The sequence below is a fragment of the Linepithema humile genome, chromosome 6 (assembly GCF_040581485.1).
Source record: "Linepithema humile isolate Giens D197 chromosome 6, Lhum_UNIL_v1.0, whole genome shotgun sequence".
NCBI classification, from domain to species: Eukaryota; Metazoa; Arthropoda; class Insecta; order Hymenoptera; family Formicidae; genus Linepithema; species Linepithema humile.
In genome coordinates, this window is record NC_090133.1 from 11,070,290 (window position 1) to 11,092,733 (window position 22,444).

The window sequence follows — 22,444 nt, forward strand, 5'->3', positions numbered from 1 at the left end:
AGAGAAATAGTTTGTGAAACATACCTGGGAATAAAACAATATGCGTGCCTGTTATCGATTGTACAGGATTGCCATCAGCAGACAATATTCGTAGTGAGTGTCCATGGATGGATAATAAAATGGGACAATTATGAGCATTGGCATTAATAAGGCGTAGAAAATAATTAAATCCATGTTTTACTCGTATAATTACTTCTTTCGCCTGTAAAAATTTCGATATGTCTTGAGATTAATTTATTTTTATTGTTTTATTTATATCTGGGGATAATTGAATACGGATAATGTCATATATGGCCATTTTTTTCAATTTGATACGTTGCAAAACAGAATTGTAGCAAGAGCGAGCGAGTTCTTTTCAGACGATTAGCGGTAATGTATATACCTGACCGTTTACGAGGAGCTCGCCTGGTGTAGATGAATGTAGACGTGGTCGTTGTGTCAACAAAGCTGGTAGCGGCCTTGATGATATTACAAGTATCCTTTCCATTCTAGGCTCATCTTGTGATTCTCGAATTATCACTGACCCGTATAAGCCATCGTTCTGCTGCGAAACTAATAATCCTCGATTTAATTTTTCTTGTTGGTGACTTATAAACCGCTACGGTTTTATAAAATTCAAGGCGTTGTTTTTTGGAAAAACAGCTCAGTGGGAATATCACGAGAACTAGACACTCGGCACATCTCATCGACTGGATCGAGTAGTCTGATTCACCGTTTTTGTTTCCCGAATTAAACAATGTTCCACGACACGTATATAGAGATTGTCTCGAACGAGTCATGTTTAATGTTGTATAATTAAAGTATTTAGCAAAGAGAACACAGTTATAAAAGAACCGTACGCGACCTTTATTTCTAATCAAGAAGCGACGAGGTTACGCGTTGCTAGTTCCTGCTCTTTTGAGTCCGGGAACGTTATTGATCTTGCTTTTCTTGATGCGAGCGCCGAACAGGATAATGTTCTACGGCGTAGACCGGAGTCAAAATCGAGCGAATCAATTGTAAACGCGAAACTAAATACACAGCTCGAGTTCGCGTGCAGAATGACCTTTCAAATTTTATTAATTTTATTAATTAATATAACAAAAATACATTATTTGGGTACAAATAATACAATAAGTATATCTCAATATCTACATGAAAATTGACGAAAGTAGTATATTTCGATATATATATACATATATGTTTTAGAAAAAATGTATATATGTTACCGTCAGAGCCTAAAGGATTCTATTGCCTAGGTAAAAATAAGATTGTCAAGAACGTTTTAGGCAATGTCCGAAATGAGACTTTATTTCGGCAAATAAAAAATAAAAAGTAAAAAATAAATAATAAATAATAATAAATAATAAATAACAAATACTAAGATTTTATTTTGGATATTGCCTAAAATCATATAACCAACTACATGGTTTTTGTTGCAACAATGACATACTTTCTATTTATACTATACTTTCTACCAATAACTCAAAAACATTTTGAGTTATTGGTATAAAAAGAATGCTTCTTATTTGTACTCTCTCTGTTTACTAGTGGAAGGCTATAATACTTTTTGTCCCACTGCAATATGTTATTATACCAATATAGCATACATTTCAACATGATGTTACCAAAATTATAATGATTTAAAACATTAAAACTCGTTTTTGGGAAAATCGTGATTTTTGAGTTATGTTACTGTTGCAGCAAATGAGAGATATACGAATATGAATATGATATGATATATGATATATGATATATGTATGTATATATAAATATTCAAAAAAATATTACGAGATTATAAGGCCCTGCGCACAATTGAGAAAATATTAAAAATAAGAACAAATATTAGGAATAGAAATTTAGAATTATTTTATTTTAGAACAAGAAAATGGGATATATTAACGTGTCATGAATTAAAAATTAAGAATCAGAAATAATTAATACATTTTGTTCCTTTATTTGAAGTAAAATATTTCCAAATTCTTCTTCCTAATATTTAATTTATTCCTATTCCTAATATTTTCTCTATTGTGCGCAAGGTCTAACAAGTATCAAAATTTGTTTACCTGAATGAGCATGGTAAAAGTATGTTCCTGCTTTATCAGGATTGAACTTATAAAGAAAACCATTAAAGGGTAAAATAGGACACTGTGTTATCATAGGCACACCATCCATATAATTATAACCCTTTTGTCGAATACCATGCCAATGGATAGCCAATTCGTCGCTTCCTAGCTTGTTATAAATAAAAACCTCTATCGTGTCACCGAGACAGGCCTAAAATATAATTCGCTTTGAAGAGATTTCTTCTCGCACTAGTTACATTTTTTTAAACAGTTTTGTTTAGTGTGTCGATTGTTGCAATAGAAAGTGATAATAATTAAAAATTACAATTTATTAACATATTTACATAAATATTTACTACATAAATCAAATTAGGCTTGTCAGAATTTGTTTTATTTTACAACACAATAAATGTAAAAATAATATTTGTGAAAACGTTTTGTAGTGCAAGAAAATTGTACCAATATTTACTTGTATAGCTGGTCCCGGACTTCTTCCGTTAATAGTCAAAATATTTCTTTCCATGGTAATATTTGCGCACATAAAGCTTCCGTTCATATTCTCGAATTTGTCGCAAAAACTGCTAATTATATTTAAAAAAAAACATTAACAAGTTAAAACACTGTAAAAAATGTTTCTTATTTTATCGCTTGGATTTTAAATATTAGACCTTATAAAATAATTATGTTTAAGTTTTTTACGAAACATTCATTAAGCAAATATGCTATTAAATTTGAAATTAAACAATTTATTTAATATGTATTTATTTTATATTATATTATATATAAAACGTACATATATATTTATTTTATATTGTATTATATATAAAACGGCGATAATCATTAATGTAAAAAATTGTTAATTATCAAAAATTCAATATTTAATAATAAATTTACATATTTGTAATCGGATGAAATACCTGGTAATATTGTCAGTATTAATAAGATTTGAATTCAATTATAAATAAGTTTGACATTTACTTTCATTTAGCTTTAATTTATTGCTTGATATATTATTTTAAATGCATCAAGATTTCACGTATACATTCGAACAAAACTCATTATTCTCGATTAAAGCAGTAACAAACATGTCATTCAAAAGCGATTTGTTGTAATCAAGTCAAATAAATCGTGGAAAATAGCATAATATTATTCGCTTATAAATTCGCGCATTGCGAATTTATGTAAGATATATAATATATATGTATACAATATGTGGTGATAATTATCCGCTTTTTTGCGTTAAGTTTATAGTTTAATATGTGTCGATAATTAATTCAAGTGATAATACACTTTTGAGTGAACCACGGAACTTGTGGCATAGTGAGTGTAGAATACACTCGGCGGAATATTAACCGTTAGAAGGCTGCATTCCAATTCGCAAGTAAATGTTCGCGATAGAAGTTTTTGTTATACTTGCATATCACAATATATTTCTTAAAATAACTATTAAAAATAATAATTAAAATTGTCAGATCTTATTCAAAATTTTCAGGTTGCTGTTTCACTAAATTGTTTTCATGTTTATATTTGCTAATATTAAGTTATTTTTTCAATTATATTGAATTTTTTTGTTGCGTTGTTTTCATTCTTCGTTGTTTTGCTTATACTATTATATATAAGTCAATGAATGTTAAGCTTGTTTTAGTTTATATCCTACTCTTATTGCTAATGCATATATTTTACATTTATCAAATTTGTTAATATAAAGTGAAATATAATTATTTTATGTTTTTAATTATAATGTTGCCCTACCTTGTTGTACTATGTGACTCCATGACGAAGAAATGATAGACGCACGTTTTTCTCGAAGATACTTGATCAGAACAAGAACGCGCACATTCGTGATAATCGTCATCTACTTTTTTTAAATAAAAAAAAATTTAATTCATAAGCGATTTAATATGTTTTCACTAGAATTTTATCAAAATGTTATTGATTGCAACTGATCGATATATTATTGACGATCGTTAAGTTAATTTTACTATATTAAATATACAATGTGGCATATGAAAACAATATGTTATATGTATATGTATATGTTATATGTATATCTCTTGTATTTCTTTCGAAAATACAGTTTGCTTCTACACAGCAAAACTTGGGCATAAATATGAAGTGCAATTCAAAAGTAACGAATTCTGTGATTTTTCTTTGTAGTTTTTATGTTAATTTTGGATTATATCACGTATTTGTCGCAGTAGAAAACTTCACTCACCAGATATTCCAAAACACAAAACCAAAATCAAAGAAAAAATGAATATCAAAACTATCGAATAACAAAGGCACGACATGATACCCCAGAACTTGAGTTGATATCAAGCACATTCACGTACATAAGTTTGAATGATCCTGTGCGGATCTAAGTCAACGATTACCGCGATTCAGGAAATGAGCGCTTTACGGATGGCGGAACGGTTCGCTATTTAGAAGTTGCGAGAGTAGGTGAAAGCAAGGCCTAGGTTACATTGAAGTATTACACACAGGAAAAAGGCTGCTTCTTATCGCGAAGCTATGTTCATTATGTACTGCGACTAACAGTATTACCTTCACATCATTGAATAAACGTCTGAATAAGCATTTTATATTTAGAGAGAGGAGAAATACAAGAAGCAACGTCCTTTTTAAAAAATTAAGAACCGATAAAAGCTGATAAAGGAAAAGAGAAAAAGAGAAACCTAGGTAAGACTTTAGTATCCGATCCATGCTCGATGAAATTTGATAGATAGTAAAATACGTACATACAGGTAGTAATACTTTATATAGTACTTACTAAATATAGTCGAATGCTATAAATGTGAATTGAAAGAAACGTTTAGTTTCCGAGAAATTCAAATTTTAATTGTCCGGTTAAATTAACAATTTTTAAGATTTCAATACAAAAAAATTGTTAGATTTCAAAAATATTTTATTGTTTTATTTGATTAATATTTTAATAAATTATGGGTACTGTTCACGCGGATGATCTCGAAAGAAAAAGTGCATGTTTGTAACAAAAAAAACATTATTGAAATAATCAATAAATAATTGAAAAGTATACTTTCAATTACTGAATTCGTTAAAGACACTTAACAATAAACCGAAGAGAATGTCGAATAATCGCACACTGTTCTAATTATTAATAGTGTTCCGTAGCCGTAATTCCGTATTCAAGAAAATTATTCATACCGAAAAGAAGGGAATCGTGAAATTTCTTGTTTTAATTATCGTTGCTTAATCGCTGGTTTTCACCGCAGAGAGCGCGCAACCGCGCGGATCACTATTTTATAATATCTTTCAAAAGAGTTATGGAGAATTCACACTGCGTCCGATGTCTAACGTACGACGTCCGATATCCAATAATAGAGCTTGTTTTCTAAACAATAAAATATTTCTAGCTAGAATTTCTAGAAAACAAGTTGTATTATTGGATATCGGACGTCGTACATCGGACATCGGACGCAGTGTGAATCCTCCATTAATTCTGCATTGTTCACCTATGATGTGCTCTAAATTCAAAGGGCTGAAGGTGACTCCTAAGTGTCGTATGTAATTAGCCACTGTGGGGATTCTATGCCGTGTTATACGGTCCTGGGCATCGATCATGTAATTTTCTCCTAGGAGTGAAAAGTAAAAACTTTTATGTGAATTTGACAATTTTATTCGTCGAATTCACGTGAAATTTTCACTTTTCACGTTTCCGCTCATAGGGAAAAATTACATGATCGATGCCCTGAGCTACATGAACGTGCGTTAACTAAAAACGCTAATTCGACCTGTTGGAATCAGCCATGTGACGACACATGTTTCTTTTTTTGAATAAACCTTGTGATTTTTGACAATTACCGTTCCCTAATAGCACAATATATTGGCGCAATATTGGAAAATAATGTGAATGTAATATTATATATTGGGTGCGAATTGATCTCCAACATTGGTCCAACATTGTAAGGTGGACGCCTCTTCTCATATAGCCAACATCTAAGCAGCAATATTGGACCAATAGCAGTGGGCCAATGTTAAGCAATAATATATTATCTGAGAAACACAATGGCATTGCATATTGGACCAATATTGCATAAAAATATTCATCCAATTTTTATATTGGATATAGATTGTTTTCTGATATTGGATATTTTAATATTGTAAATTGAATACTTTTTTTTAATAATTAATTTTAAATTCTAATATTGGGCCAATGTATTATTCTTTTCTTGAACCAACATTCGCTATTTTTTCAAATCATGGATTTTATTCGAATATAATCAAGAATTGAAGAGCATTGTAAATTTATTTGTAAAAAAACATAAATTTACGACGTTTAATTTGAAGTTTTGCTACATATATGTAAATCCATAATCTGAAAAAATTATAGAACAATATTATTACTTAATTAAAATAAATTAACATGATTAAATAAAATCGATATTTAAAATTTTTTGTATTTGAAGTTTTCTTATTGTTATGAAAATTCTTCTATTAAAAAATTTTTTACAAAATTTATTTAATAACATTTATTCATATTGTGTACATATGTATATATAAATGTATATATATAAATGTCTACATACATGTATAAGACATATACATATATTTACATATATTGTATTATATATGTCTTATATATGTAAAACATTATATATTATTTAACACATATAAAGGAATGGCTCAAATGATAACAATCAATTAATATAATAGAAAGGCATAGAGAGCCGTCGCGGGATGTTAGTGCAAAATTATAATTTTTCTTAAAGAAATTAATTTGTTAGTCTACGTGAGACAATTAAATTTGTACACCGATCTCTGGTTCGAGATACTTAAAGTGTACGAAAATTTTAGTACATTGTTCTCACATATGGAGAATCAGTATGTACTGATAGGAATTATTAGAAAGAAGGGAATAGAGAAAAAATATCAGGGCGCGAGTGGCTAAGCCGGGAATTGAACCCGGGTCTTCCGCTTGCCGGGCGAATGTTCTATCACTAAACTACTCGCCCGGCAAGCGGAAGACCCGGGTTCAATTCCCGGCTTAGCCACTCGCGCCCTGATATTTTTTCTCTATTCCCTTCTTTCTAATAATTCCTATCAGTACATACTGATTCTCCATATGTGAGAACAATGTACTAAAATTTTCGTACACTTTAAGTATCTCGAACCAGAGATCGGTGTACAAATTTAACTGTCTCACGTAGACTAACAAATTAATTTCTTTAAGAAAAATTATAATTTCGCACTAACATCCCGCGACGGCTCTCTCTCTCTATGCCTTTCTATTATATTAATTGATTATATATTATATATTATAAACATCACATATTAACTTAAAATTTTTTTTTTTTTTTAAACAAAAATAAAATGCAATATTCTTACTTAAAAAAATAAATATTTGTAATACATAGATACAATAAGTGCTACGTATGCTTTAATAATCATAAAAATTATATTACTGTTATCGTAAAATATTAAAGCATTTAAAAAAAAGTATCACTTATATTAGAAATAAACATTTCTGATGTAACATAAAAAAGGAATTGTATCTTATGATACTATAATAAAACAATTTAATTTTTGTAAAAATAAAAGCACATTTTTCTATATAAATGTTATATCTTAAAAAAAAAAGTTAATGAAAAAAGTACAGTATGGATACCCATTGATATATTAGAGTAATTTATGTTTAACATATCGTAAGAACAAGGCAAAAACTGTTACTTATATTTAAAAAATACCAGAAATGAATTGAACGTAAAAGAGTGAAATATTTCGAAAGTACTCTCCTAAATAACTGAAGGAACTTGAGATTAATTGATTGGTTGAGGTGGATCTTTCTATTCTTCCTCCTTCTCTGTCTCCGCTTTCAGCAAGAAATTTTAATATTTTTTTAAAAATTTCATCTCTTGTTGCATTTGGTAACTTTCTTGATACTATATCTATAAACAGGAAGAAAACTTATGCAAATAGTCTCTTTTGTTGGTAAAGTATAAAACAATTTCCCGCCCTCAAAATACACTAAATACAATAAAGTTATTTATAGAGAAAAAAAAAGAAAGAAGTATAATTTCTTCACTTGAAAAATAATATTAATGTCAATTATATTTATCATATGTAACAGTACATATCAATAAATTATCGTTAATTTGAACCTAAAAGAATATATTTGTATAAAAAATTAGTGCACTTCTAGTTAGAATTAAAATTTTTTAAATATTTTATACTCGAATACTTTTATGGAATCATTTTAATCAAATTTTTATTTTTTGAAAAGTACAATTTTAAGCTTGAAAAATGTACTTTAAGTAGTATTATAATGGAAAAGAAGCATAACAAAATTTACCAAATACTGCAGCAGCAATTTTTGTAGCAGAAAAATCCCATTTCTTTTTCTTCCCGCAACCACTAAACTGTATGGAAATAGCCTTTTTTATAATCAGTTTCTTTACCGATGGCACCAGTTGGTTCAAAGTTTCTCCAGACGCAAGATTGAGATATTTTATCTAAAAATTAAAATATCGATTAATATAATCCCTAACAGCACACGATATCCTGCGTATCATCCCATTTTCATACTCATTCTACTGTGATTATCCGTTAAATACTGAGATCAATCCTATAATATCTTTTGCAGTATTATTCGGTTTTCTTTCGCACACGTATAATCTCAGGTTTGACTCAAACGTACGGAAGTGATACGTACGCACTTCTATCGCGCGCGTATAATCTCAGGTTTGACGAGACCAGCACTAACCTGCGCCATTTACATACGTAATTCCTATTTCCGGTCTTTTCCCGCTTGCTCGGCATCAAGTGACACGCAACACCACGTATCCGAGGTTTTACTGATATAGAAGGTAATCCTTTTTTCGTTTAAGTTTTATTTTACAAAATAGTGAATGAAGTGTAAGAGCTAGATAGTGTTTGTATATGATTTTTGTAATATTTTTATTATTTTTTATGTACTTGTTAAATTATTTTGCTTAAAATATTTTAAGATTATATTCTTAAACTTGCATTATAATTGCCTCTCACCTCTTTGGTTCTTGGTTAAATATACAATACATTTTCTTAATTATTTTTTAAACAATGTCTTAAAAAGATGATTTAACATAAAACTGTTTTCAGTTCGCAATATTGTTCCTTTGAAGTTCTCTAGCTTAGGCTTCTAGAACTTTATTTTATATTGTAAGTTTTATGTAAATATTTTTACGCTTACGGTCGTAATTTTAAAATAAAAATATCAATTAATAAGAAATTGACTGATTAATTAACCTAATCTAAATTATCCTATATAACATATGAACGCGTGCGCGTTTCAACGCTTGGCTGTGTAAATGTGTGCATGTATATGTGATCTACTGCAACATTCCCATTTTTATCCTATCTTGATACTGTCTTTAAACTATAGACCTTCCTGCGAAATTCTATGGAAGATGGTACCAGAGAGAAGACTGAGAGTGGACATGCCCGCATTTTTCGTGTTTCTGTGGGCTAGCGCCTCTATGTGCACAAAACGTGCACATTGAACTACGTAGCCAATGTCCACGAATCCCGTAGGTAATGTCCACGATCTTTTGGGTCTCTTCCGTGCTATATCCACGACTTTTTGGTTCCGATATGTGCTATATCTACAAAGTGTCGGTAATGCATACTTGTAAAACATGATTATGTATATCAATCAGATTTGAAATATAAATACACACGTATTGTAAATACATGTATTGTAGCATTTATTTTTGCATTTACAGTTTATTTAGCAAAAGATCAGTTATTTTCAATAACCTGTGTAATTTGAAAATGTACATTTAAATTATTTTAATAAATTACTTCTATAATTTCGCGCGCGCGCGCGCGTGTGTGTGTGTGTGTGTGTGTGCGTGCGTGCGTGTGTGTAAATAAAGTATTGCATTTTTGTTAATATTTAAAAAGATGATAAACTCTTATAGATATTTCACCCACACAGCACAGAAAGTTGAAATAACGTCGCTGAGACGTTGCAATGTTGAATGTTGAAGTATAAAGGTTTTTTCAACATTGAATCTATGTTGATTTTGCTATATTGATTGTTAAATGTTGCTATAACGTAGAAACAACATTTAACAATTATTATCTTTTAAAATAATATAATAATTATTACAATAATTATTAATAAGAAATAATAATATAATTATATATATATATATATATATATATATATATATATATATATATATATTTAAATAAAAATTAATTTTAAACATTTATTTCGTTCAATTTTTCAAAATATTATTATAATGCATAATATATATAAATTCTGCATTGAATAAATGTTGAATCAATATTGAATTAATGTTTCTTGTCTTGCAGACATTGCAATTCAGAGGACATTAGACATTTCTTCAATATTTTTTCAACATTGAATCTATATTTCGCAACGTTGCTGAAACATTCATAATGTTACAATTCTACGTTTTTTAGATATTGATTCAACGTTTGTGTGCTGTATGGGTCATACAGTAATGACTAATAACTTATTTTGAATATTAAAAGCCAGGGTTGGGCGTTTACACGTAAATTATAATAGATGCAAAAATACTCGCATATTAAACATGAATGCAAGCTAAACAGTAAAAACAATCTTTTTATCTATAATTTGAGAAGACTATAGTTATGAACTGTCGCAAGAAAGTATGTAAATTGTAATCTTGAATTTTGGAGTACAATTTACGAAAAATTACAACATAATGTAAAATGAACAAAGATATACATTTTTAATTAACAATCTAACACATATAAAGGAAAGGCTCAAATGATAGCTATCACATAATATAATAGAAAGGCATTGAGAGCCGTCGCGGGATGTTAGTGCGGAATTTTAATTTTTCTTGAAGAAATTAATTTATTAGTCTACGTGAGACAGTTAACTTTGTACACCAATTTCTGGTTCGAGATACTTAAAATGTATGAAAATTTTAGTACATTGTTCTCACATATGGAGAATCAGTATGTACTGATAGGAATTATTAGAAAGAAGGAAGAGAGAAAAAATATCAGCCGGGAAGCCTTCCCGGCTTAGCCACTCGCGCCCTGATATTTTTTCTCTCTTCTTTTCTTTCTAATAATTCCTATCAGTACATACTTAATCAATAGACCATGTTATTTCATAATCGGGATATGATGCTATTATTTTTCCATCGTAATACAAATATTTATTTGTATTACGATGGGCAAGCGGAAGACCCGGGTTCAATTCCCGGCTTAGCCACTCGCGACCTGATATTTTTTCTCTCTTCCTTTCTCTCCAATAATTCCTATATGTAAGTAAATGTTTCTCGATATGAGAACAATATACTTATAATTTCGTACACATACGTATCTCGATGTGAGATCGGTGTACAATTTAACTGTCTCTTGTAGATTAATTTATTAAAATAATTCTTTAAGAAATTAAATTAAAAATGTTGCACTAACATCCTGCGATGGCTCTGGATGCCCCTTCTATTATATTTGACAAATATTTATGTTTTTTTAACAAGCTTGCCAATCTTTTTACCAAATGTGGAAAATCAAATAATGCGTAATATTTTTTTTCATTATGTATAAAATATGTCTTATCTGAGTGCACACCAAGTTAAGCATAAGCGCTTTGATTAGATGGACCTTGATCGCACGTTATAAGTCGTACATCAGCACCCGTTTTGCTCAATCTATCTAAGCATTCTTTCATTAAAATCACTATTTCTTCCGCTTTCATACATTTTCCTGGGAGAAAATATGCTAGCGGTTGACGCCATGGATGAAGCGCATTTATACTATCCACACAAAATATAAATACGCATTTTGTCCTTTCACTTTTCCTTCCTAAAGGCCCAAGATCAACGAGTCCTTCTATTTGATCCAGACTAAATGAGTATTCTTCATATGATTTTATATACATTTCATCCCATTTTAAAGCACAAACTCTTTGTTCTACAGGCAACTTTGAAATTTTTTCCTGCAATTTGCGGAATATAACATCACAAAATCCTGGTATTATATTAAATTCTTCGTGCCATCTTCTAACAGTTCGTTCTGCAAGAAAATTGCAACCTGCCTTTCGTAAACGACGCAATGCAGATGCCGAATAATAAAAAAGCTGTTTCAAAAGAGTTTTTTCTTCCTCTGTATATGCCGCATGTGGAGTATGAAGTTGTTAATTAATCATTGCTTTTGCAACGGGATGCAGATTTTGTTCATTAATTAAATTTTTAAATTATATTTTCTTTTTGTTATTTTTTTTATTTATTTTTTTTTAGCTACTTGGCGACGTTGTAAACGCAATTTTGAACGCTTTATAGTCGCAAACGAATATTTTCACGTTTTAAACTTTTAATTATCTTTTCTGGATTATATTCTTTTTCACAATTTTGTCATTAACAGATCACACTTATCAATGTTTTCATATCTTACAGGTTCTAAATGCATCCATTCTGTAATATCTTTCTCTTCTAATGATTTGTCAAAATTTAATTTTGCTGGAAGATAAGTTTGTTTGAATCGATCTAATAATTGCTTATTTATTTTATCATTATGATCGATATTAAATGATGTTTCTGCAATTGCGTTATTATATGTATTTTCTACTTCTTCCATTTCTTTTATTTGGTTTTGTTCTTTTTTTGCTCTTTGCATCTCTCCTATTTCCATAGCTGCCTCAGATTTTTCTTCTAAATTTATCAAATCATTAAATCGAATTGGCACAGCATCGCGTTTTAATGTTTTCTTGCCTTCTCCCTTAAATGAGTTAGCATTAAATGATCTGCACACAGACCAGCACGACGAAATGAATTGACAGTCCATTTTTCTAATTTAATATTCCCTAAAATAAAGTAATGAAAAACGATTGACAAATAGTAAATATTTTGAAAGTACTTTCAAAACATAATTATTTTATTTTCAAATAATAAATAAGATAATAATTGAGGACGCGGATCAAAGAACTCGCTCTGCGCTCAAATCGTGTAAAAGTATTGTCTAAACGTCTCAGAGCATGAAAATTTTGAAAGTCGCAAAATTAATTTTTTTTAATATACACTTGTAGAGAACGACGAGACGGAACTTTTTTCTTTTTGTAGTTTTTTTGTTCGATGCTTATTTTTAATAATAAAAATAAAAAACTGAAAAATTTTTATCCCCAAATTCAATAAGATTTTAAGATATAAATCGTCGTAATTTGGCCAAATTTTATTGAAATTGTTTGAAATTTGGTATACGCATGCAGTATAGTTTAGCGATACCTACAAAACAAGCTAAAGAAGCTGAAAATCGCCTATTGTTTAATAATAATTAATTGCAAATTGAGGCCAATCGGTAACCATGTTCTTTTAGTTTCGCCGACAAAAAGTATCGAGAGAACTTGAAATTTGGAACAACTTCCAGTGATACATTTGTTCCTCACCACTGAAGGAAGATTTCTGGAAATTTTCAAATCGATTCATTGAAAATTTGCGGAAATATGCATTTTATAAGAAAACATGCGACGCCAGCAATGATAGCTTCGTGAGCGCTGAGCACCATTAGGCAGCGTACTCGTCGTTCGGTTTTCCAGGACTCGATTTTATAATAATTTTTTACAACTTTAACTATTGTTATTTGTTAAATTACTATCATCCTAAAAACCGCGTCTCTGGAGTGTATGTGAAATATTTCGAAATAATAATAATAAAAGTATTTAATTAAGAAACCCTATAAATAATAGTTCATCATTTCGATATTTCGTGGAAAGTGAGCGATTGTTTAAATGTATAACCATTAAAAAATCATTATAAAATCGAGTCCTGTAAATCCGAACGGCGAGTACGCTGCCTGATAGTGCTCAGCGCTCACAAAGCTATCATTGCCGGTATCGCATGTTTTCTTACAAAATGCATATTTCCGCAAATTTTCAATGAATCAATCTAAAAATTTCCAGAAATCTTCCTTCAGTAGTGAGGAACAAATGTATCACTGAAAGTTGTTCCAAATTTCAAGTTCCCTCGATACTTTTTGTCGGCGAAACTAAAAAAACGTGGTTACCGATTGGTCTCAATTTGCAATTAATTATTATTAAACAATAGGCGATTTTCAGCTTCTTTATTGTTTTGTAGGCATCGCTAGACTATACTGCATGCGTATACCAAATTTCAAACAATTTCAATAAAATTTGGCCAAATTACGACGATTTATATCTTAAAATCTTATTGAATTTAGGGATAAAAATTTTTCAGTTTTTTATTTTTATTATTAAAAATAAGCATCGAACAAAAAAACTGCAAATAGAAAAAAGTTCCGTCTCGTCGATCTCTACAAGCCTATATTTAAACAAATTAATGTTGCGACTTTCAAAATTTTCATGCTCTGAGACGTGTGGACAATACTTTTATAGGATTTCAAGCGCTGGGCGAATTCTTTGATCCGGGCCGTCAATTCTATCTATCTGTTGCGCTCGGTCGACCCGCTGAACTTATTTTTAGCCGAGCGCGCGTCACACAAGTACAGCGTTTCGTGTGTGCGTGAGATGTGCTTGGGCTTGAAATCCCGCTGTCTTATCCGCACGCGCTTATATTGTACTTTATTTAACTATTCTTTAATGTTTTTTTTATAAACTTCTTATATCAAAAAGTTTAATTTTTTGTGAAATCTTTACATATTCTGCAAGCACTAAAATACATATTGATGCGCGAAAGATGCCGAGATCATCTCTCTATTGCGCAATATATAATTACCAGGAAAATGTCAGAATAACAAAAGTCTTAATTTATTTTATCCATAAATTCGTAATACGTTCTTTAGCCTATTAAAAATCAAATATCAAATAACTTTGCTCCACAAGATATCAAAACTCGAATTAAGAGTATCATTTTTAAATCATTTTGTAAACAAATTTTAAGATTGCTACTCTTTTACTTATACATTCGACAGCAAAATTAAAGTATCACTCATTTTGCTCTTTAAAAATAAGCAAATTTCGAAAAAGTGTAACTTTGTCAAAAATGATCATAATGAAATATTCCATATTCAAATTTTAAATTTGAAATCTTTACTTTTCAGATTGGTACTTTATTAAACAAGTTACTGATTTTTTACGAAACTATACGGATACAAATAAAGAATGCAAAATGCGTTAAATTTCAAAATTTTTGTATGAACTTTGCAAAGTTCCATGACATGAATTAAAAATTGCACACAAATGCGGTTTATAGCTTTTGAAAGTGTTAATATTGAAGCAAAAATAATTTTTTTTACTTTAACATTGAATAATTTGTTGAAAAAATTGCACAACGTTCAAACGAATAAATTAAAGGTAAAGATTTACGCTTTCAAATAATGTAAACCGTATTTGTATGCGATTTATAAATCACGCATTGGAACTTTTCAAAGTAAAAAATTTTAAAATTTGACGCATTTCTTTATATTTGATGTAGTTTTGTAAAAAATCAGTAAATCATTTACTAAAATACCGATCTCAAAAGTAAAGCTTTCAAGTTGTAAAATGCTTCTCAGAACATTTTATTATGCCTACTTTTGACGAAGTTATAAATTCTCTTGAAATTTGGAGGGCAGAACGGGTGATGCTTTAATTTTGCTGTTAAATGTGTATACATCAACACATTATCATTGGATATATTTATATCATTTAAAGAAAGATTTCTTATTTTTATAAACACGATTTCAAAAATATGCAAAAGTATGCTTTTAAAAAATAACTATAAACAAAACTTACCACTATTGCGTATCTATAATTTTTGTCTTGCATCTTGCTTTGATGGAAATCTAAATAAATGTGAACCTGTAGTATATCGTCCGTTACGACAGTTTTTATAAGCACGTTTATCATAAATTGTTTCCATTGTCCACTGATTATTTATTATACTTTATTTAATAAATGTTAAATATGTTTCATAAACTTTTTAAATATAAAACTAAAAAACTATATAAATTAAAGGATAAAGTTCCGATTAGCGGAACCCTCCGATTTTTTTGAAACTACACTATTTTTTGTATTTTTGCACGTTGATTACGAATATGATAATGAAAATCGCCGACAAGATCATTTTCAAGGTCAAAACATTAAAAAACTGAAAAAATATCACGTTTTTAACATTATTTCAATAAATATTGACGTAACAAACAAATGTTTCAAATAAAAGTTGTAGTTCTTGTAAAAATACATTATTTATGTTCTATGCATTTTTTGTGTAAAACTGATAATTTTAGAGAAAATTGACGTTAAAGATTAAAAACTTTGGTAAACAGGTAGGCCTTAGCTTGCATGCGCATGCCGTTCAAGAATGTAGCGGCGTGTGTGCGTATACAATTTATGTATATTTATTAAATCTTTGCCTTGCTAAAAATCTAATGAGTCTACAATATACTAAAAATACTAGATACTGAAAAGATTAGCAAGACCCCAACGCAAGGTGTGTGCGCGCAGAAAGTTTATATGAATTAAATCTTCGCCTTACTAAAAGTATGATGAGTCTACTATATACTAAAAATTTTAAATACAGGAAAGATTAGCAAGACCCTAACGCAAGGTGTGTGCGCGCAGAAAGTTTATATGAATTAAATCTTCGCCTTACTAAAAGTATGATGAGTCTACTATATACTAAAAATTTTAAATACAGGAAAGATTAGCAAGACCCTAACGCAAGGTGTGTGCGCGCAGAAAGTTTATATGAATTAAATCTTCGCCTTACTAAAAGTATGAGTCTACAATATACTAAAAATATTAGATACTGAAAAGATTAGCAAGACCCCTACGCAAGGTGAAGAGCATATTGTGTTTGAAAGTTATTTTAAACTTCTATAATAGTGACTAGCCATGTAATAGGCGGGGGGAGGGGCAGAGCCCCTCCCCCTGCACCCCCCTCCCCGCCTGTGCCTTCTACCCCCTCGGGGGGGCTTCGCCCCCCTCTAACCCTTCTTTTTTCGTCCCCCTAAACCCCCCCTACCTGTTTACCAAAGTTTTTAATCTTTAACGTCAATTTTCTCGAAATTTATCAGTTTTACACAAAAAATGCATAGGACATAAATGATGTATTTTTACAAAAACTACAACTTTTATTTGAAACATTTTTTTGTTACATCAATATTTCTCGAAATAATCTCAAAAAAGTGATATTTTTTCACTTCTTCTGACCTTGATTTGACCTTGAAAATGACCTAGTCAGCAATTTTCATTATCATATTCGTAATCAGCGCGCCAAACTACATAAAAGAGCGGAGTTTCAAAAAAATCGGAGGGTTTCGCTAATCGGAACTCCACCCAAATTAAATAACAATAAAACAGAAATAAAAGAAAATATAAAAACAATATTTTATAAAACGATAATATTGCAAAATGAGAAATGTGAAACGAAGCTGCACGGTAACACACAGACTTTCCGTTGCACATGACTATGAGCATAGCGTATTTATCTCAATTTTTACCGAGATGCTCGCTGTTTACTTGTTTTGCTAGGACAGTGCTCGGAATTTGTTGAACAGCCGATTTCCGCGGTATATCCCTTTTTTTGTCTCCATACCGCGCTTGCTGCAGCTGCTAGGGTCAACGCCGCCGAGCGTTAGGAGCGGCACTATTTAATTATGAGTGGATTCTTCTCCCTATTTATTAAAATTTTAAAAAATTTATTAAAATTTATTAAAAATAAATTTATTATTAAATTTATTAAGTGAAAATATTTCAATAGATTTCCATGTCATCCATGAGGTACTAATGCTGATGCGTTTTTTTAAAAGTGGTTTTTCCAGTAGTTCCGCTCCACTGAAGATAAAAATGTGTCAGCATTAGTATCTCATGGATGATGTGGAAATCTATTAAAATATATTCACTTAATAAATTTAATAATAAATTTATTTTTAATAAATTTTAATAAATTTTTTAAAATTTTAATAAATAGGGAGAAGAATCCACTCATAATTAAATAGTGCCGCTCCTAACGCTCGGCGGCGTTGATCCTAGCGGCTGCAGCGAGCGCAGTGTGGAGAAGAAAGAAGGCGTATACCGCGGAAATCGCAGAAATGTTCAACAAATTCCGAGAACTGTGCTAGGAGATTGTTTTATAAAACTATAATCTCTCTCAGGACTGTCGATGATATATATATACTGTGAGTCACAAAATTATTTGCTCAGTCGAGAATGCAACAAAGATGAATGAAATAATGAGACAACAAAGGACTTTTTGAAATTTTTTAATTTGGAAATACATAATTTACAGTTCAATATAACAGAATTGTAAAAAAATTTGGAACATTGTAATTTATAATTACAGGAAAACAGGTTATAACAATTCTTTACACGTTTCCACGTCACAAAATTGTTCGCTTATATTGTAGAAATTATTATTTTAATAAAATTAATACTTAGTGGGATATCCTTTTTGTTTTATAGCTTCGGCAAGTCTTTTTGGCATCGATCCTATTATTTTTTTCAAATAATCGCTGTCTATTTTTTGTTATTCCTTTTGTAATCTATTTTGCAACTCAGTTTTGCTTGTAATAGAATGTTTGCGAATTTTTTCCGTAGTACTCTTTGAACTGTTTCGTGGGAAACTTCTTTTTCAGAGAAATTTTGAAGAAGTGAGTTTATTCGGGGAGCACTTATCTTCGGATTTTCTTTAACTTTCCTAACTACAAACGCTCTTCTGAGGAATTTAATAATTTTTTTCTACCACGGCCTGTTTTATTTTCTATTCGTCCTTCTTCTTCGTATCGTTTAATAACGTATCGCGCCGACAAATGACTTTTACAAACAATACTTCCAATTTCTCTTAAAGATTTACTGTTTTCTCAATAAAAAATAATTAATTTCCTAACTTCAAGATTTGTTTCTTTGCTTTTTTTGCCCATGATAATGAATTATTGAAACGAGAAGTTAAAAATTGAAATCGATGCTTACTGAATGCTTTTCTATGTTATACTGACTATCTTAAGCAACAATCAGAAATAAATACCCATCGAAGTTAGTAGACTGCATTTGTTTTAGTCAATTCATAGCGTGAGCGAATAATTTTGTGACGTGAAATCGTGTAAAGAATTGTTATGACCTGCTTTTCTGTAATTATAAACCACAATGTTTCAAATTTTTTTTTACGATTCTGTTATATTGAACTGTAAATTATGAATTTCCAAATTAAAAAATTTCAAAAAGTCCTTTGTTATCTCATTATTTCATTCATTTTTGTTGCATATTTTTATTTATTAATCTTTTATAAATAACATTTTTAAAATAATTTTTGACAATATCTGATTTATAAAGGATTGGTAAATACACAATTTTTAAAAAGAGCAATTTTTAGGGTAGTCATATTTTAAAAAATAAACAAGTATTCGATCCGACCAATATAGTTTCAAGTTTTATGACACGGTTTTTTTCAATTGATATACAATATTTGTTTTAGAAAAAATTAAAGTCTTCCAGAACAAGCACACAAAATTTTGTGTATGTGTAGTGTTAAGAATATAGAATTAGATTTAAACTTAATTGTTAAATGAAACTTTGTGCGGTGCACACTTGCTTGCGGCGGTTCATGACTATAGTCCTCTCAAATTATAAATAAAAAGATTATTTTTACTGTCTAGCTTGCATTCGTGTTTAATATGTATTTTTACATCTATTATAGTTTACGTGTAAACGCCCAACCCTGGCTTTTAATATTCAAAATAAGTTATTGGTCATTACTGTATGAAATATCTATAAGAGTTTATCATCTTTTTAAATATTGACAAAAATGCAATACTTTATTTACACACGCTCAAGCACACACACACACACACACACACAAAATTATAGAAGTAATTTATTAAAATAATTTAAATGTACATTTTCAAATTGCACAGGTTATTGAAAATAACTCATCTTTTGCTAAATAAACTGTAAATGCAAAAATAAATGCTACAATACATGTATTTACAATACGTGTGTATTTATAATTCAAATCTGATTGATATACATAATCATGTTTTACAAGTATGCATTACCGACACTTTGTAGATATAGCACATATCGGAACCAAAAAGTCGTGGACATAGCACGGAAGAAACCCAAAAGATCGTGGACATTACCTACGGGATTCGTGGACATTGGCTACGTAGTTCAATGTGCACGTTTTGTGCACATAGAGGCGCTAGTCCACAGAAACACGAAAAATGCGGGCATGTCCACTCTCAGTCTTCTCTCTGATGGTACCGCGGACATACGATGATTCCTAGAACGTACTACGTACCAGGTGTGTAAATATGAAACCGGAATTTATCAATAGATGGCCATAGCAGTCAATGTTGTTGCCGTCAGACGGCGCCATTACGCCATTTCCTTGTTCTCACATTTGGCAAAGATTTTACACTCTCCACAATACAAGTTTCATACAACAGTACAGTTTGTAATAGCGTTGAAAATGTCGAATTTTGTGCCTGGAAACTGCGATTTGCGGACAGCATTGATTTTCTGTTACCATTTGAAGAAAACTGCTGCAAAATCGCATCGAATGCTTGTCGAAGCTTACGGCGAGCATGCTCTTGGTAAATCACAGTGCTTTGAGTAGTTTAAAAAATTCAAAAGTGGCAATTTTGACGTGAGAAACGAAGAACGTGGAAGACCACCGAAAAAATTTGAAGACAGCGAATTGCAAGCATTGTTGGACGAGGATGACGCTTAAACTCAACAACAACTCGCGGATCAATTAAATGTGACACGAGAAGCCGTCTCCATACGTTTGAAAGCCATGGGAAAGATCCAGAAGATAGGAAAATGGGTTCCACATGAACTGAATGAAAGACAGCAGGAAAACCGGAAAACCACTTGCAAAATGCTGCTCGCCAGGTACAGAAGAAAGTTATTTCTCCATCGAATTGTGACTGGCGATGAGAAGTGGATATATTTTGAGAATCCCAAGCGTAAAAGATCATGGGTAACTCATGGACGGAAGACAATGCTCTGTGTTTGGTGGGATCAGAAAGATGTGATCTATTATGAGCTGCTAAAACCTGGCGAAACCGTTAACACTGAACGCTACCGTCAACAAATGATCAATTTGAATCGAGCTTTGTGTAAAAAACGACCGGAATATCAAGACAGGCAACGCAAAGTGATTTTGCTTCATGATAATGCACCATCACACACAGCAAAACCGGTCAAGGAAACGATTGAGACGTTTGGTTGGGAAATACTTTCGCATGCGGCTTACTCACCAGACTTGGCTCCGTCCGATTACCACCTGTTTACATCGATGGGACACGCACTTGCTCAGCAGCGCTTCACTTCTTACGAAGATGTGCGAAAATGGCTAGATGGCTGGTTTAGCTCAAAAGAGCAACAATTTTTTTGGCGTGGTATCCACAAATTGCCAAACAGGTGGAAAAATATACAACTAGCAATGGGCAATACTTCGAATAAAATATTCTTTATCATTTTCATGCAATAAACGTGCATTTTCTAAAAAAAAATTCCGGTTTCATATTTACACACCTGGTACATCGCAGTACATTTGAGAATGTTCTGAGAATATTACAATTATACTTTTGCGATATTCTCAGATTGTTCTCAGTATCTACATGTGCTGTTAGGGATATAAATATTTATTTAAGATAAATAAATTGCTTGGAATTACGGTTTATAATACAATATAAACCGTATTACAATATCTCTATTTTATAGTACTATTTAATAAAAAACTAATAATGTGTATTTAATAAAAAACTAATAATCTGAATTTCTGTACTCGTTTCTTTCTATGCTTTTATGCAAAATATTTCCTAGTATAATATGCTCATCCAAAAATTTTATAATATTAATCAATAATCAAATTATTTCATTATTTTACTTCGTTATATTTTTACCAGAGATACAAAATCCTCTTGAAAGTTTGCCAAAGAGTTATCAATTTCGTTGAAAGATTCTATGGAAGTAATTGGAAGAAGCCGACTGAATTTATTTATGCTTATATTGTCATTTGTTGTCAATAAAACATCTATTCCTCCTTTAATTTCTTGCTGATTTTTTCTTATTATGGCCATTTCAAATTTCACTTTTTTGATCATTGTAAAGATCTTAGGATTCCTGTAGAAAAAAGATATAAAAATTGTAATGCTTATATTAACAAAAACGAGATAAAAAGTATTTCTTTTTAATTAGAATATAAGGCTTTGGTGATTGTTAAATCAAATAAAATCAATAAGAAGTGTAAAGAGCCACAATGCTAGATCTCCGTGCGAAGGTTATGATATATTCGTTAAAAATGTTTACAAACGTTTCGACCTGCCATCGGGTCTTCTTCAATGTACAAAATAAGTAATATAAAGATCCGCTCGCAAAGATTAAATAATTAAAAGATGTGGAAGACGTATTTGCTATCTTTTATCGTCCATATTGTTGTTTGTTAAAAAATTAGATAGGACAATAGATGCAAAGAATACAATAATAGTTAAAATAA

General features: G+C 30.5%; 1 long non-coding RNA gene across 1 annotated transcript; it reads right to left on the reverse strand.

Annotated features, from left to right (window-relative positions):
* Positions 1–6,671: 6,671 nt before the first annotated feature.
* Positions 6,672–9,959, reverse strand: LOC137000648 (uncharacterized). Its single transcript, XR_010890915.1, has 3 exons — positions 8,589–9,959; positions 8,356–8,515; positions 6,672–7,951 (listed from the first exon to the last, which is right to left on the reverse strand). It is a non-coding gene; the product is annotated as an uncharacterized lncRNA (long non-coding RNA).
* Positions 9,960–22,444: the final 12,485 nt, after the last annotated feature.